General features: G+C 45.4%; 1 long non-coding RNA gene across 1 annotated transcript; it reads right to left on the bottom strand.

Moving 5' to 3' along the window:
- Positions 1-595: 595 nt before the first annotated feature.
- LOC129706347 (uncharacterized) lies at positions 596-5582 on the bottom strand. The gene is made up of 3 exons (XR_008725039.1): positions 4461-5582; positions 4216-4368; positions 596-2575 (listed from the first exon to the last, which is right to left on the bottom strand). It is a non-coding gene; the product is annotated as an uncharacterized LOC129706347 (long non-coding RNA).
- Between the last annotated feature and the right edge of the window lie 11370 nt (positions 5583-16952).

Below are 16952 nucleotides of genomic sequence, written 5' to 3'. Positions count from 1 at the left end.
CTGATCCCTTTAGCCACAAGGGCCACATCTAACTCCCTCTTTAATATAGTCAATGAACTGGCCTCAACTACCTTCTGCGGGAGAGAATTCCAGAGATTCAAAGGTTGCGTCTGATGCAAATGGTTTCTTCTGAAATAAGTAAAATGCATGGGAGGATAAGCTGTCAGTAAAACCATGCCCAGGCAGCCCACATCCACTTACATCTCTGCTCTAAAGTTGCTCATAGGCAGGGCACCTCTCTGAAGAGGAGCAGAGTGTGAGAAAGAAAACAGCTGGGCCAACACTGGAGAATAGAATGCAGCCCTGAATAAGGTAAAGCTGGATTTTTTTTAATCCACCATTCTACCATCTGGGTTTTCTCTGAGATCTTCAGTTTCCTCCCACACTCCAAAGACGTACAGGTTTGTAAGATAATTGGCTTGGTAAACATAAAAATTGTCCCTAGTGTTAATGTGCGGGGATCGCTGGTCGGCACAGACCCGGAGGGCCGAAGGGCCTGTTTCCACGCTGTATCTCTAAACTAAACTAAAAACTAATGTACATTTTTTAGGAAGATGAGAACTTTCTTTAGTCAGACGGTGGTGAATCTGTGGAATTCTTTGCCCCAGAAGGCTATGGAGGCTGTGAGTGGATATTTTTAAGGCAGATAAGATAGATTCTTGATTAGTATAGGTGTCAGAGGTTATGGGGAGAAGGCAAAATGGGGTTAGGAGGGAGATAGATCAGCCATGATTGAATGTCGGAGTATACTTGATGGGCTGAACAGCCTCATTCTACTCCTATTCCTTACGACAGTCATAACCTCAGACTAATAATGTGCAGTTTCAAAGATGTTGATAGCATTTCTAAATATTCCCCATTTATCACAAAACAATGGCCCAATCTCCTCAAATATTTTGGGAGGTGGAGGTGGTGCCTGATGAACTAGACAATGAATCGCAAATTGAATTGGATTACAAGTTATGGAATGAAACTGTACAAATGTTGACTGCTTTCCCAAGGAATTTCAAGGCAGCAGTCGACTTGCTAAAGTGATCAAAATGGATTAATTAAGCAGGCAATAAATGAAGGCAAGTTGTAATGGAGTGGCCTTTTGGGACTGAGAGTTTACAGATGACTCTAATATGTCATAGACAGTGAAGATTGTTATCAAAAATTAGAGGAGGATCTAAATCAGTTGGGCAAATGGTCTGAGCAATAGTTAATGGAGTTTAATCCAGAAAAGTGCATGGTTAATTTTTTTGAAGATATTTGAGGACATGGTTGGCTAAATGGACAAAGGCAGTGGTACATTTAGAACTTCAGAATGTATGTGATTAGTGTAGTATACTGCTGGCTATTGAGAATTGGCTGACAGGCAGAAACCAAGGATTGGGAATAGATAGGTGAGTAACACAGGAACCCTGATTATTCAGTCTTCTTCAACTAGTTGGATGAGGAAGCCAAATATCACATTTCCAATTTCACTGATGATACAAAACTTGGGAAATGTTTGAGCAGTGAGAAGGATGTAAAGAGGTTTTAAAGGGATAGAAACAAGCTGAGTGCGTGTGCCAGAACATAACAGAAGGAATATAATATGGCAATGTGAAGTAATCTACTGTGGCACACAAAACAAGTTTAAATTGCTTTATTGTTGTGTGCACTGAGATACAGTGAAAATATTTTGTTTGCATGCTATGCAATTAAATCAGGTAATACTGTACATAAATACAATCAAGCCATACACAAGCACAATAGGTAGAGAGAGGAGAAACATGCATAGTGCAGCATACAATTTCTCAACATTGTAGCATAATCATTTCTGAGAAAAAGTCCAATAGTCTCAATGATGTTGGTTGGAAATTAGGTAATGTATCCTAGCTTCTGGAAGAACCATTCAGAATTCAAATAACGGGAAGAAGCTGTTCCTGAGTCTTTCAAGCTTTTATATCCACTTTGTGGTGGAAACAGGGAAAAGGGGAAATGACAAATGTGGAAAAGGTCTTTGATTATGTTGGGTATTTTCCCAAGGGAGTGAAGTGTAGATGTAGTCAATGGTGGGAAGTCTGGTCTGTGTGCTGGAGTGATCCACAACTCTGCAATTTCTTGTGGTCTTGGACAAAGCTGTTCCCAAACCAAGCTGTGATACAACCCGGCAGTACGTTTTTTACAGTTCAGCTGCAGAAGTTGGTAAGAGTCTTTAAATTAATGTCAAATATCCTTGTCTTCTGAGGAAGTAGAAACAATGGTATGCTTTTTTGGTGATGATGGAATTCAGTGGCTCATATTATTTCCTTCATCTAAATCCATTCTGTGCTTTAACCCAATAAGACGGTTTCAATTATGTCAATGTACAAATTGGAAGTCTGGATCATTGTACTGGTGATTCCGGCTACCATCATCATATTGAGCTGCCCGATGGTACTGCAGACTGCTGTTGTGGTGATCTGGCAGATGAAGCATACCACCACCATCTTGCTGGAGGGAGCAATAAGCAGGATCCATCCATTTATTTCTGAAAACTTGGTTGATTTCAACATGGCATCCATCTCTAATGGTTAGGGCAGTGCCTCATACTCTGGATCGAACCCAGCTGTAAAAGATAGAATAGTTTATGGGACATTCTTTGGAAAGTGAACCAAAAATGTCACACATGTGATCAGATGGCATCACAAAGTAATACATAAAAAAATTAGTGTAAGAGAGGAGAAACATGCATAGTGCAGCATACAATTTCTCAACATTGTAGCATAATCATTTCTGAGAAAAAGTCCAATAGTCTCAATGATGTTGGTTGGAAATTATTCTTATTCATTGCTATTTTCCTACCTACAGAACTATAATGCACGTCTGCTAAAGATATGAACATTCTAGCCTTTTAAAATTCAGTGTTTGTAAGATAAAACCGAGTGATGAAAAAAATGTTTCCGTGTGAGGTCACACACGTGACCAGTCATATTTGACCTCAGACCCTAAACAAACATTGTCAGCATAACATAAAAAATTCTCTTGATAAGCTTCGAAAAAAATATGACCAAGATGCCCCATCTAAATTAGTCCAATTTGCTTGCATTTAGCCCATATCCCTCCAAACCTTTCCAATGCATGTACCTGTCCACATATCTTTTAAACCATAGGTTGTAGGTGAGAGGGGAAAAAGTAATAGGGAACTGAGGGGCATGTTTTTCCACCTAGAGAGTGGATGGTATAAAGAACGAGCTGCCAGGGAAAGTATTTGATGGGCAATGCCAATAGTTCAAAAATACATGGATAGAAAAGATTTAGAGGGATATGAACCAAACGCAAGTAATGAGACTAGTTTAGATGGGTCATCTTGGTTGACAGGGTTAAGTTGGGCCAAAGGGCCTATTTCTGTGCTGCATGACTTTAGAAAGTATTGTTAGCTGGTGCACAATTATAAACGTTAAAGATTATTGCTATGGAAGGATACCATCTAGTAACAAAAAGATGTACAAAATGAAGGAATTTCTGGTCTGGTCTTACTCAAATAAAATATCAGATGCAGCCAGTTAAAAAACACAGTTCGGTTCATAAAGATGCGTTCATTGAGCACAAATCTACTGAAGCAACAGATTTCATGAAAGACATCTTAAAAGATTACGGATTGTTCTTTAATCAACATTCATTATGATGTTTCTCTCTTCAGCTATGTTTCCTGATGGACTGAATTTTCCAACATTTTGTTTTTTTTAATTTCCAACATTTGCCATTTTCTGTTCAAATTTACCTCTAATATCCCCTGCTAGTGCTAGACTAACAGACTGAAGATGGGTCACAACCCACAATGTTGGCTGACCCATTGAGCAACACATTTTGTTTTTTTGATCAAGATTCCAGCATCTGCAGATTTCCGTGGCTCTAAATCACTGTGTACAGTTTCTTGACATTTAATGATTGGGGCCAGCTGAAAAATAAAGAGCTTTGATGCCTGCAACTTGCATTTATGTAATTGAGATCTTCAAGAAAATGTCAGCTTGTGTACAATTGTTTCGCACAAACCATGTTGTGTTCAGTTGTATGATGCCGACACCCAGCCTGAATCTCAACCACCAGCCCGAACCTTGCATCTTTTGTTACGAAGCACTACAAATAAAGAAATAGGATATCCAGACAAAATAAATGTAAATGGCAGGCTTGAGGAATACATTTTTTTCTGGTGATTTTTAAAAGACTGTCAGTGAGGAATAAATTACTCCTTTTGGTTGCTCTTACCAGAGGCTTTGTTGGAATGAGCGAGGGAACTGCAGATGCTCTGGATCTCCTCGGGCAAGACGGCAACTGGCAGTGTGCAGATTGACCAGGTTATGCTCGTTGGTCCACAGAAAGTCCATGATAGCCAAGATCTTAGAGCGTGGTTCCATCAATCTTTAATAAAGAAAAAAGTTTAAAAACAAAATCAACAGTAAAGGCATCTAAATTAAACATTTTTTTAATTGAATGTAAATGTTAACACTTACATAGACGACAGGTGGCTTGTGCTTGCCCAAGACAGCATAGAAGGATGGTTGAGGAGGAAGGTTACTGGGAGTGGAGGTCCTCCGTATCCGTTGGTGAAATCGGAGACAGAGACAGAGGCAAGGGCACAAGAAAATCAGTGAATTAGTTTAGTTTAGAGATACAGTGCAAAAACAGGCCCTTCGGCTCACCGAGTCTATACCGTACAGCGATACCCGCACATTAACACTATCACTATCACGCACAGTAGGAGCAATTTATCATTGTTATCCTACCCAATTAACCTACAAACCTGTACACCTTGAGTGTGGGACTTAGCTAAAGATCTGAGAAAACCGACACAGGTCACGGGGAGAACGAACAAATTCCATTGAGAGCACCCGTAGTCAGGATCAAACCCGGGTCTCTGGTGCTGTAAGGCAGCAACTCTACGCTGCACCACCGTTCCGCCCTTGGTTGAGGCAGCAGTTGGCTGAGGTCTGGAGATACCAGATGTCGACAGTCCCCCTTAGTTCTCGGCGGTTCTCCCACGCGGGGTCCTCCTTCGTTCTCCACGGCACGTCTTCTTTGGTTTTCCCTCTTGGCAGTCCCCCTACGCCAGATACTCCTTTGTTCTCGGCGAAGCGTCCGACCTCCGGCACACACCTCCAACCCCTTACTCCACTTCGACTGCCGGCTCAACCTTCTTGCCGACTGCTGACCCAACCTCCTTGCAAACCACCAGGCCAAAGTCAATCGTTGCCAGGTCCACTCTTGAGGGCTCCGTAGCTCCAAACCAGAGTTCGGCCACAGGGATGCATCAACCAGCTTCTGCCACTTATTGAAGAAGGTTCAAATGCCTATTCCAGCGCCTTACATTGTCACAATACTATTACTAATAAATGATGGCATGATCCAAAAGATCAAATACTGGTCTGAACTACATGCATGCTTCAAAATTAAGGAAATAGGCAACATTTCGGGCTGAAACCTTCTTCAGAACAATGATAGTTGCCAATATAACAATTTCTTTATTTGTTATTGCTTAGCATGCGCTTTCTTTTGACCGGTTGAATTGGTGAGGACTCTGTTCTTTGGTAAAAAGATACGTAATTTACAGAGATTCTATCTTGCCAGCAGAATCCTCTCTGAGTTGGTCAGGCTGTTTGACATCATTCTGTCATTTGTCATAACAACCAATGGCACTTGCTCCTCTTCATCTTCTCTCCGACCTCCAGTACCCACCGCGGGCCCGTCTTCGTCCGACCTCCGGTACCCACCGCGGGCCCGTCTTCGTCCAACGTCCGACACCCACCGCGTGCCCGTCTCCAGCTGCCAAATCCTCTCTTGGAGGGCACACCTTGATCTCTTTAACATCTTCGCTTGTGTTTCCCACCAACAAGCAGCTTCAGTTTTGATGCTCATGCTCTCCTGTTTGGTCCTGGATGGGTCTTTTCCTCCTCGTCATCACTGGTATTTTCTTGTGTTCAGTGTTATATTGGTGATGGGTCCATCTTCAGTCAAAAAGATGCATAATTCCTGGAGATTCTGCCTTGCTAGCAGAGTCCTCCCCGAGCTGGTCAGGGTATTTGACATCTTTCCTCTGGCTTTGCCCTTCTGGTGAATCCAATGACAATGCAAATACCTTGGTTCTCAATCATCGTTAGCTCCAGCTACTTCTGGTAAGTTGCGATGCCTTGGTTTTCCCAGCGACAATCTGTAGTAGGGTTCTAATGCTCCTGTTCCTCCCAGGTATGTTCCTCATTTTGTCCAGTGTTGACGCGTGTGGGTTCTGTCCTGTGCAAAGATAGGCTTCATTACCAGAGATCCCTTGGTTTTCATGTGTTGCTTTCTGAATGTGACGTAACTACCATTGGCACTTGCTCCTCTTCGACTTCTCTGTGACCTCCGGAATCCACCGAGGGCCCGTCTTCAGCTGTCGAGTCCTCACTTGGACAGCTCTGCCCGTCTTCCTCGCTCCCTGAGGGCGCAGCTCACTCTCTTTATCCGTCTCACTTGGGTGACGAAATTGGGTAATTTGTCAAAACTTTTTGCCACTTGCTCCTCTTCTACATCTTCTTTCAGGGTACCCAGCACGGGGCAAGTCCAACCTCCGGCACCCACCGTGGGCCCGTCTTCAGCTGCCAAATCCTTTCTTGGAGGGCACACTTTGATCTCTTTAATATCTTCGCTTGTGTTTCCCACCAACAAGCAGCTTCAGTTATGATGCTCATGCTCTCCTGTTTGGTCCTGGATGGGTCTTTTCCTCCATGTCGTCACTGGTATTTTCTTGTGTTCAGTGTTAAATTGGTGATGGGTCCATCTTCACTCAAATAGATGCCTAATTCCTGGAGATTCTGCCTTGCTAGCAGAGTTCTCCCCGAGCTGGTCAGGGTATTTGACATCTTTCTTCTGGCTTTGTCCTTCTGGTGAATCAAATCACAATGCAAAAAGCTGGGTTCTCAATCGTCATTAGCTCCAGCTATTTCTGGTGAGTTGCGATGCCTTGGTTTTCCCAGAGACAATCTGTAGTAGGGTTCTGATGCTCCTGTTCCTCCCAGGTATGTTCCTCATTTTGTCCAGTGTTGACTTGGGCGTGGGTTCTGTCCTGTGACAAAGATACGCTTCTTTACCCGAGATCCCTTGGATTTCATGTGTTGCTTTCTGCATTTGACGTAACTACCATTGGCAGCTGCTCCTCTTCGTCTTTTCTTTGACCTCCGGAACCCACGGAGGGCCCGTCTTCAGCTGTCGAGTCCTCGATGGGACGGCTCCATCCGTCTTCCTCTCCCCCTGAGGCCCAGCTCACTCTCTTTATCAGTGTCGCTTGGGTGACGAAATTGGGTAATTTGTCATAAGTATCTTTGCCATTTGCTCGTCTTCTTCATCTTCTTTCCGGTACCCACCGCGTGCCCGTCTTCAGCTGCCAAATCCTCTCATGGAGGTCACACCTTGATCTATTTAACATCTGTGCTTGTGTTTCCCACCAACAAGCAGCTTCAGTTTTGATGCTCATGCTCTCCTGTTTGGTCCTGGATGGGTCTTTCCCTCCTCGGCATCACTGGTATTTTCTTGTGTTCAGTGTTATATTGGTGATGGGTCCATCTTCAGTCAAAAAGATGCATCATTCCTGGAGATTCTGCCTTGCTAGCAGAGTCCTCCCCGAGCTGGTCAGGGTATTTGACATCTTTCCTTTGACTTTGCCCTTCTGGTGAATCCAATGACAATGCAAATACCTGGGTTCTCAATCATCGTTAGCTCCAGCTACTTCTGATAAGTTTCGATGCCTTGGTTTTCCCAGCGACAATCTGTAGTAGGGTTCTAATGCTCCTGTTCCTCCCAGGTATGTTCCTCATTTTGTCCAGTGTTGACGCGTGTGGGTTCTGTCCTGTGCAAAGATTGGCTTCATTACCAGAGATCCCTTGGATTTCATGTGTTGCTTTCTGAATGTGACGTAACTACCATTGGCACCTGCTCCTCTTCGTCTTCTCTGTGACCTCCGGAACCCACCGAGGGCCCGTCTTCAGCTGTCGAGTCCTCGCTTGGACAGCTCTGCCCGTCTTCCTCGCTCCCTGAGGGCCCAGCTCACTCTCTTTATCCGTCTCACTTGGGTGACGAAATTGGGTAATTTGTCAAAACTCTTTGCCACTTGCTCCTCTTCTACATCTTCTTTCAGGGTACCCACCACAGGGCAAGTCCAACCTCCGGCACCCACCGTGGGCCCGTCTTCAGCTGCCAAATCCTTTCTTGGAGGTCACACCTTGATCTATTTAACATCTGTGCTTGTGTTTCCCACCAACAAGCAGCTTCAGTTATGATGCTCATGCTCTCCTGTTTTGTCCTGGATGGGTCTTTTCCTCCTCGGCATCACTGGTATTTTCTTGTGTTCAGTGTTATATTGGTGATGGGTCCATCTTCAGTCAAATAGATGCCTAATTCCTGGAGATTCTGCCTTGCTAGCAGTCCTCCCTGAGCTGAACAGGGTATTTGACATCTTTCTTCTGGCTTTGTCCTTCTGGTGAATCCAATCACAATGCAAAAAGCTGGGTTCTCAATCGTCGTTAGCTCCAGCTATTTCTGGTGAGTTGCGATGCCTTGGTTTTCCCAGGGACAATCTGTAGTAGGGTTCTAATGCTCCTGTTCCTCCCATGTATGTTCCTCATTTTGTCCAGTGTTGACTTAGGTGTGGGGTCTGTCCTGTGACAAAGATACGCTTCTTTACCTGAGATCCCTTGGATTTCATGTGTTGCTTTCTGCATTTGACTTAACTACCATTGTCACTTGCTCCTCCAAGGAGCTCATTGTAGACTTCAGGAAGTCCAGAGGTGGCACGCACACCCCCATCCACATTAACGGGACGGAGGTGGAACGTGTTTCTCGCTTCAGGTTCCTGGGAGTCAACATCTCCGATGACCTCTCTTGGACCCACAATACCTCTACTCTGATCAAGAATGCTCATCAGCGTCTCTTCTTCCTGAGGAGACTGAAGAAGGTCCATCTGTCTCCTCAGATCCTGGTGAACTTCTGCCGCTGCACCATCGAGAGCATCCTTACCAACTGCATCACAGTATGGTATGGCAACTGCTCTGTCTCCGACTGGAAGGCATTGTAGAGGGTGGTGAAAATTGCCCAACGCATCACCGGTTCCTCGCTCCCCTCCATTGAGCCTGTCCAAAGCAAGCGCTGTCTGCGGAGGGCGCTCAGCATCGCCAAGGACTGCTCTCACCCCAACCATGGACTGTTTACCCTCCTACCATCCGGTAGGCGCTACAGGTCTCTCCGTTGCCGGTCCAGCAGGTTCAGGAACAGCTTCTTCCCTGCGACTGTTAACAACTTACCTCTGCATCTTGGTGATTGCCATTGGCACCCCCCCCCCCCCCCCCCACCCCAGACACTCCTTCCCCCAGAAAATTTGCACTACTACTGCTACTGTTTGTACATATATATATATAAATTTGACTGCTCATTATTCTATGTTCGCTCTTCTGGGTGAGATGCTAACTGCATTTCGTTGTCTCTGTACTATACACTTCACAATGACAATAAAGATTGAATATGAATCTGAGTCTTCTCTTTGACCTCCGGAACCCACCGAGGGCCCGTCTTCAGCTGCCAAATCCTCTCTTGGAGGGCACACCTTGATCTCTTTAACATCTTCGCTTGTTTCCCACCAACAAGCAGCTTCAGTTATGATGCTCATGCTCTCCTGTTTGGTCCTATATGGATCTTTTCCTCCTCGTCATCACTGGTGTTTTCTTTTGTTCAGTGTTAAATTGGTGATGGGTCCATCTTCAGTCAAAAAGATGCATCATTCCTGGAGATTCTGCCGTGCTAGCAGAGTCCTCCCCGAGCTGGTCAGAGTATTTGACATCTTTCTTCTGGCTTTGCCCTTCTGGTGAATTCATTGACAATGCAAAAAGCTGGGTTCTCAAACGTCGTTAGCTCCAGCTATTTCTGGTGAGTTGCGATGCCTTGGATTTCCCAGAGACAATCTGTAGTAGGGTTCTGATGCTCCTGTTCCTCCCATGTATGTTCCTCATTTTGTCCAGTGTTGACTTGGGTGTGTGTTCTGTCCTGTGACAAAGATAAGCTTCATTACCAGAGATCCCTTGGATTTCAGGTGTTACTTTCTGCATTTGACGTAACTACCATTGGCACCTGCTCCTCTTCGTCTTCTCTTTGACCTCCGGAACCCACGGAGGGCCCGTCTTCAGCTGCCGAGTCTTCGATAGGACGGCTCTGCCCGTCTTCCTCGCTCCCTGATGCCCAGCTCACTCTCTTTATCCGTGTCGCTTGGGTGACGAAATTGGGTAATTTGTCATAAGTATCTTTGCCACTTGCTCCTCTTCTACATCTTCTTTCAGGGTATCCACCGCGGGGCAACACCAACGGCACCCACCGCGTGCCCGTCTTCAGCTGCCAAATGGTTTCTTGGAGGGCACACTTTGATCTCTTTAACATCTGTGCTTGTGTTTCCCACCAACAAGCAGCTTCAGTTATGATGCTCATGCTCTCCTGTTTGGTCCTGGATGGGTCTTTTCCTCCTCGTCATCACTGGTATTTTCTTTTGTTCAGTGTGATATAGGTGATGGGTCCATCTTCAGTCAAAAAGATGCATCATTCCTGGAGATTCTGCCTTGCTAGCAGAGTCCTCCCCGAGCTGGTCAGGGTATTTGACATCTTTCCTCTGGCTTTGCCCTTCTGGTGAATCCAATGACAATGCAAATACCTTGGTTCTCAATCATCGTTAGCTCCAGCTACTTCTGGTAAGTTGCGATGCCTTGGTTTTCCCAGCGCCAATCTGTAGTAGAGTTCTGATGCTCCTTTTCCTCCAAGGTATGTTCCTCATTTTGTCCAGTGTTGACTTGGGTGTCGGTTCTGTCCTGTGCAAAGATAGGCTTCATTATCAGAGATCCCATGGATTTCATGTGTTGCTTTCTGAATGTGACGTAACTACCATTGGCACTTGCTCCTCTTCGACTTCTCTGTGACCTCCGGAACCCACCGAGGGCCCGTCTTCAGCTGTCGAGTCCTCGCTTGGACAGCTCTGTCTGTCTTCCTCGCTCCCTGAGGGCCCAGCTCACTCTCTTTATCCGTCTCACTTGGGTGATGAAATTGGGTAATTTTTCAAAACTCTTTGCCACTTGCTCCTCTTCTACATCTTCTTTCAGGGTACCCACCACGGGGCAAGTCCAACATCCGGCACCCACCGTGGGCCCGTCTTCAGCTGCCAAATCCTTTCTTGGAGGGCACACTTTGATCTCTTTAACATCTCCGCTTGTGTTTCCCACCAACAAGCAGCTTCAGTTATGATGCTCATGCTCTCCTGTTTGGTCCTGGATGGGTCTTTTCCTCCATGTCGTCACTGGTATTTTCATGTGTTCAGTGTTAAATTGGTGATGGGTCCATCTTCAGTCAAATAGATGCATAATTCCTGGAGATTCTGCCTTGCTAGCAGAGTCCTCCCCGAGCTGGTCAGGCTATTTGACATCTTTCTTCTGGCTTTGCCCTTCTGGTGAATCCAATCACAATGCAAAAAGCTGGGTTCTCAATCGTCGTTAGCTCCAGCTACTTCTGGTGAGTTGCGATGCCTTGGTTTTCCCAGAGACAATCTGTAGTAGGGTTCTGATGCTCCTGTTCCTCCCATGTATGTTCCTCATTTTGTCCAGTGTTGACTTGGGTGTGTGTTCTGTCCTGTGACAAAGATAAGCTTCATTACCAGAGATCCCTTGGATTTAAGGTGTTGCTTTCTGCATTTGACGTAACTACCATTGGCACCTGCTCCTCTTCGTCTTTTCTTTGACCTCCGGAACCCACGGAGGGCCCGTCTTCAGCTGTCGAGTCCTCGATGGGACGGCTCCATCCGTCTTCCTCGCCCCCCGAGACCCAGCTCACTCTCTTTATCCGTGTCGCTTGGGTGACGAAATTGGGTAATTTGTCATAAGAATCTTTGCCATTTGCTCCTCTTCTTCATCTTCTTTCCGGTACCCACCGCGTGCCCGTCTTCAGCTGCCAAATCTTCTCATGGAGGTCACACCTTGATCTCTTTAACATCTGTGCTTGTGTTTCCCACCAACAAGCAGCTTCAGTTATGATGCTCATACTCTCCTGTTTGGTCCTGGATGGGTCTTTTCCTCCTCGGCATCACTGGTATTTTCTTGTGTTCAGTGTTATATTGGTGATGGGTCCATCTTCAGTCAAATAGATGCCTAATTCCTGGAGATTCTGCCTTGCTAGCAGAGTCCTCCCTGAGCTGGACAGGGTATTTGACATCTTTCCTCTGGCTTGGGTGTGGGTTCTGTCCTGTGACAAAGATAGGCTTCATTATCTGAGATCATGTGTTGCTTTCTGAATGTGACGTAACTACCATTGGCACTTGCTCCTCTTCGTCTTCTCTGTGACCTCCGCAACCCACCGAGGGCCTGTCTTCAACTGTCGAGTCTTCGCTTGGACAGCTCTGCCCGTCTTCCTCGCTCCCTGAGGGCGCAGCTCACTCTCTTTGTCCGTCTGACTTGGGTGACGAAATTGGGTAATTTGTCAAAACTCTTTGCCACTTGCTCCTCTTCTACATCTTCTTTCAGGGTACCCACCACGGGGCAAGTCCAACCTCCGGCACCCACCGTGTGCCCCATCTTCACCTGCCAAATCCTTTCTTCGAGGACACACTTTGATCTCTTCAACATCTTTGCTTGTGTTTCCCACCAACAAGCAGCTTCAGTTGTGATGCTCATGCTCTCCTGTTTGGTCCTGGATGGGTCTTTTCCTCCTTGTCGTCACTGGTATTTTCTTGTGTTCAGTGTTAAATTGGTGATGGGTCCATCTTCAGTCAAATAGATGCATAATTCCTGGAGATTCTGCCTTGCTAGCAGAGTCCTCCCCGAGCTGGTCAGGGTATTTGACATCGTTCTTCTGGCTTTGCCCTTCTGGTGAATCCAATGACAATGCAAAAAGCTGGGTTCTCAATCGTCGTTAGCTCCAGCTATTTCTGGTGAGTTGCGATGCCTTGGTTTTCCCAGCGACAATCTGTAGTAGGGTTCTGATGCTCCTGTTCCTCCCATGTATGTTCCTCATTTCGTCCAGTGTTGACTTGTTTGTGGGTTCTGTCCTGTGACAAAGATAGGCTTCATTACCAGAGATCCCTTGGATTTTAGGTGTTGCTTTCTGCATTTGACGTAACTACCATTGGCACCTGCTCCTCTTCGTCTTTTCTTTGACCTCCGGAACCCACGGAGGGCCCGTCCTCAGCTGTCGAGTCTTCGATGGGACGGTCCCATCCATCCTCCTCGCCCCGAGGCCCAGCTCACTCTCTTTATCAGTGTCGCTTGGGTGACGAAATTGGGTAATTTGTCATAACTATCTTTGCCACTTGCTTCTCTTCTTCATCTTCTTTCCGGTACCCACCGCGGGGCAACGCCAACGGCACCCACCGCGTGCCCGTCTTCAGCTGCAAAATCCTCTTATGGAGGGCACACCTTGATCTATTTAACATCTTTGCTTGTGTTTCTCCACCAACAAGCAGCTTCTGTCATGAAGCTCATACTCTCCTGTTTGGTCCTGGATGGGTCTTTTCCTCCTCGTCAACACTGGTATTTTCTTTTGTTCAGTGTTATATTGGTGATGGGTCCATCTTCAGTCAAAAAGATGCATAATTCCTGGAGATTCTGCCTTGCTAGCAGAGTCCTCCCCGAGCTGGTCAGGGTATTTGACATCTTTCCTCTGGCTTGGGTGTGGGTTCTGTCCTGTGCAAAGATAGGCTTCATTATCAGAGATCCCTTGGATTTCATGTGTCGCTTTCTGAATGTGACGTAACTACCATTGGCACTTGTTTCTCTTCGTCTTCTCTTTGACCTCCGGAACCCACCGAGGGCCCGTCTTCAGCTGTCGAGTCCTCGCTTGGACAGCTCTGCGTGTCTTCCTCGCTCCCTGAGGGCCCAGCTCACTCTCTTTGTCCGTCTCACTTGGGTGACGAAATTGGGTAATTTGTCAAAACTCTTTGCCACTCGCTCCTCTTCTACATCTTCTTTCAGGGTACCCACCACGGGGCAAGTCCAACCTCCGGCACCCACCGTGGGCCCGTCTTCAGCTGCCAAATCCTTTCTTCGAGGACACACTTTGATCTCCTCAACATCTTCGCTTGTGTTTCCCACCAACAAGCAACTACAGTTATGATGCTCATGCTCTCCTGTTTGGTCCTTGATGGGTCTTTTCCTCCTCATCTTACTGGTATTTTCTTTTCTCTGAGCTGGTCAGACTATTTGACGTCTTTTTTCTTGCTTTGCCCTTCTGATGAATCCAATGACAATGCAAAAAGGGGTCCAGCTTGGTTCTCAATCGTCGTTAGCTCCAGCGACTTCTGGTGAGTTGTGATGCCTTGGTTTTCCCAGAGACAATCTGTGGTAGGGTTCTGATGCTGCTGCTCCTCCCATGTATGTTTTCTGCTCGGTCATTTCTTCCTCCTTATGTCTACTGTTAACTTGGATGTGGTGTTTGTCCTCTGACAAGGATAAGCTTCAATACCAGAGATCCCTTGGCTTTCAGGTGTCACTTTCAGCATTTATTGTACCTACCATTGCAACATGCTCCTCTTCTTTATCTTCTCTTCTTTCCAGGTTCAAGAACATCTTCCCATCAACCTTCATTACAGCATCAAATGTTTTGTTGAGACAATAAAAATTAAACATGCTAATCACACCGAGATCCATAAGTTGGAGGGGGGATGTAGTGTTCAGTAAAATTTCTGTTCCTGCAATTTACTTTGGCACATTGGCATTACTAATAAATTGTAACACATGCTACAAAGTCTGAACATCAATTCTTCATCCGAATTATACTTGCATGTTTCTTAATTAAGCATTACAAATCGAGAAATAGGACATCCAGACATAATAAATGCAAACAGCAGACTTAGGAAGTAAAATATTCAGCAGCTCTTACCAGACCTTTAGTTGTACTGGACGAAGGAAGGTTGCAGATGTACTTCATATTCTCGGACAGGGGACAATTATCTCCCAGTTTGCAAAAGAGGGCACAGTTGCGGGGGGGGGGGGGGGGGGGGGGGGGGGGGGGGGGGGGGGGTTTGTTCTGGAGTGCTAGCATGGGTGTTGTGGGCCAAAGGGACGGTTTTCCAAAGGACTAGTATTGGCATTGTGGGCCCAATTTTTGGGCTAGCAGTTCAGTTACTCAGGCCTGGCAGTTGCACAGTTGCAAAAGGGGGCACAGTTGCAAAAGGGGGCACAGTTGCACAGTTGCAAAGGGGCACAGTTGCAAAAGGGGGCACAGTTGCAAAAGGGGGCACAGTTGCAAAAGGGGGCACAGTTGCAAAAGGGGCACAGTTGCAAAAGGGTTGCAAAAGGCAGTTGCAAAAGGCACAGTTGCAAAAGGCAGTTACAAAAGGCACACAGTTACAAAAGGCACACAGTTACAAAAGGCACACAGTTACAAAAGGCACAGTTACAAAAGGCACACAGTTACAAAAGGCACACAGTTACAAAAGGCACACAGTTACAAAAGGCACACAGTTACAAAAGGCACACAGTTACAAAAGACACACAGTTACAAAAGGCACACAGTTACAAAAGGCACACAGTTTCAAAAGGCACACAGTTTCAAAACGCACACAGTTACAAAAGGGACACATTCATTTTACAATCACCAGTGGCCTTCATTACAGCATCAAATGTTTTGTTGAGATAATAAAAATTAAACATGGCAATCACACCTGGATCCATAAGTTGGAGGAAGGATGTAGTGTTCAACAGACGATAAACTTGAATATTTCTGTTCCTGCACTTTACGTTGTCACAATGACATTACTAATAAATTATGACATGTGCTACCAAGTCTGAACATTAATTCTTCATCTGAACTATACTTGCATGTTTCTTAATTAAGCATTACAAATAGAGAAATAGGACATCTAGACATAATAAAGGCAAACAGCAGACTTAGGGAATAAAATAGCTCTAACCAGACCTTTAGTTGTACTGCATGAAGGAAGGTTGTAGATGCACTTCATCTTCTTGGACAGGGGACAATTCTCTCCCTGGACATGCAGGATCACGTCCAAGTTAAGCTCACTGATCTTCAGTGAGTCTATGACAGCTGAGCTCTGGTAGCACTGATCTGGTCCTTAAGATAGATCTCGGATGACCTCCCTAAGGAGCACCTCGTGGGATTCCACAGTGCGGGTTTTCCATTTAGATCCACGGTATGACCTACAATACAATTGAGTGGTATTAGAACAATTATTTCACTCTCTGCCTTTGTAAGACAAAGGAGTCATTTGTTGCCTTCACTAATGCACTGAACTATCCATCACAAATACTGCCCACCCCACCATTGCACTGACCTACAGGAAGTGTTAGTACAACCGGAACATCTGTTTGTGGGAGTGGAAGGAGCAATAGATTTGTGTCCTCACCAGTAAAAAGTCCGCCTCGACTAAAAAACACACCTAGAGAAAAAAACAGTAAAAAAAACACAAATAAAATGTCAGCCTGGACTAAGCAAACACACATCTACAATAAAAAGCTAGATTAAACTAAAATTCACACGAGTATAAAAAGAATCATGTAAAAAACCCGCAAACTAAAAAACACTGAGGGAAAAAAAAAAATTAAAATCCTATAAAAATCATACCTCAAGTAAAAATCCCAGTAAAAAACATACCTCAAGTAAAACTTCGTCAAATGTAAAAACCATAACTTGAGTAAACGGCACATCCAGTTAAAAAAAAACCATACCGAGTAAAATCAAGATTAACCAATGCAGTAACCTCGGGATTTGTCCAATGAACGTGGCAGGAGTTTCGAGCGGAAAACCAAAGTGCAGAAAGTTTCAACTGACGGCAAAGCCCGACCCCACAAGTACAGCACGAGTGGACAACACATCATGTAAACAACCTGCTCCAGTAACCACTTCCACCCCCCCCCCCCCCCCCCCGACTAAATAGTTACAAAAACACCTCGATAAAAAGAGTAAAACACATAGCTCGATTAAAAACACACCTTAAAAAC

Source organism: Leucoraja erinacea, chromosome 2, assembly GCF_028641065.1.
Source record: "Leucoraja erinacea ecotype New England chromosome 2, Leri_hhj_1, whole genome shotgun sequence".
In the NCBI taxonomy this organism is placed as follows: Eukaryota; Metazoa; Chordata; class Chondrichthyes; order Rajiformes; family Rajidae; genus Leucoraja; species Leucoraja erinaceus.
The sequence above is the reverse complement of the archived record's forward strand: the minus strand, read 5'-3'. Positions and strand labels throughout refer to the sequence as shown.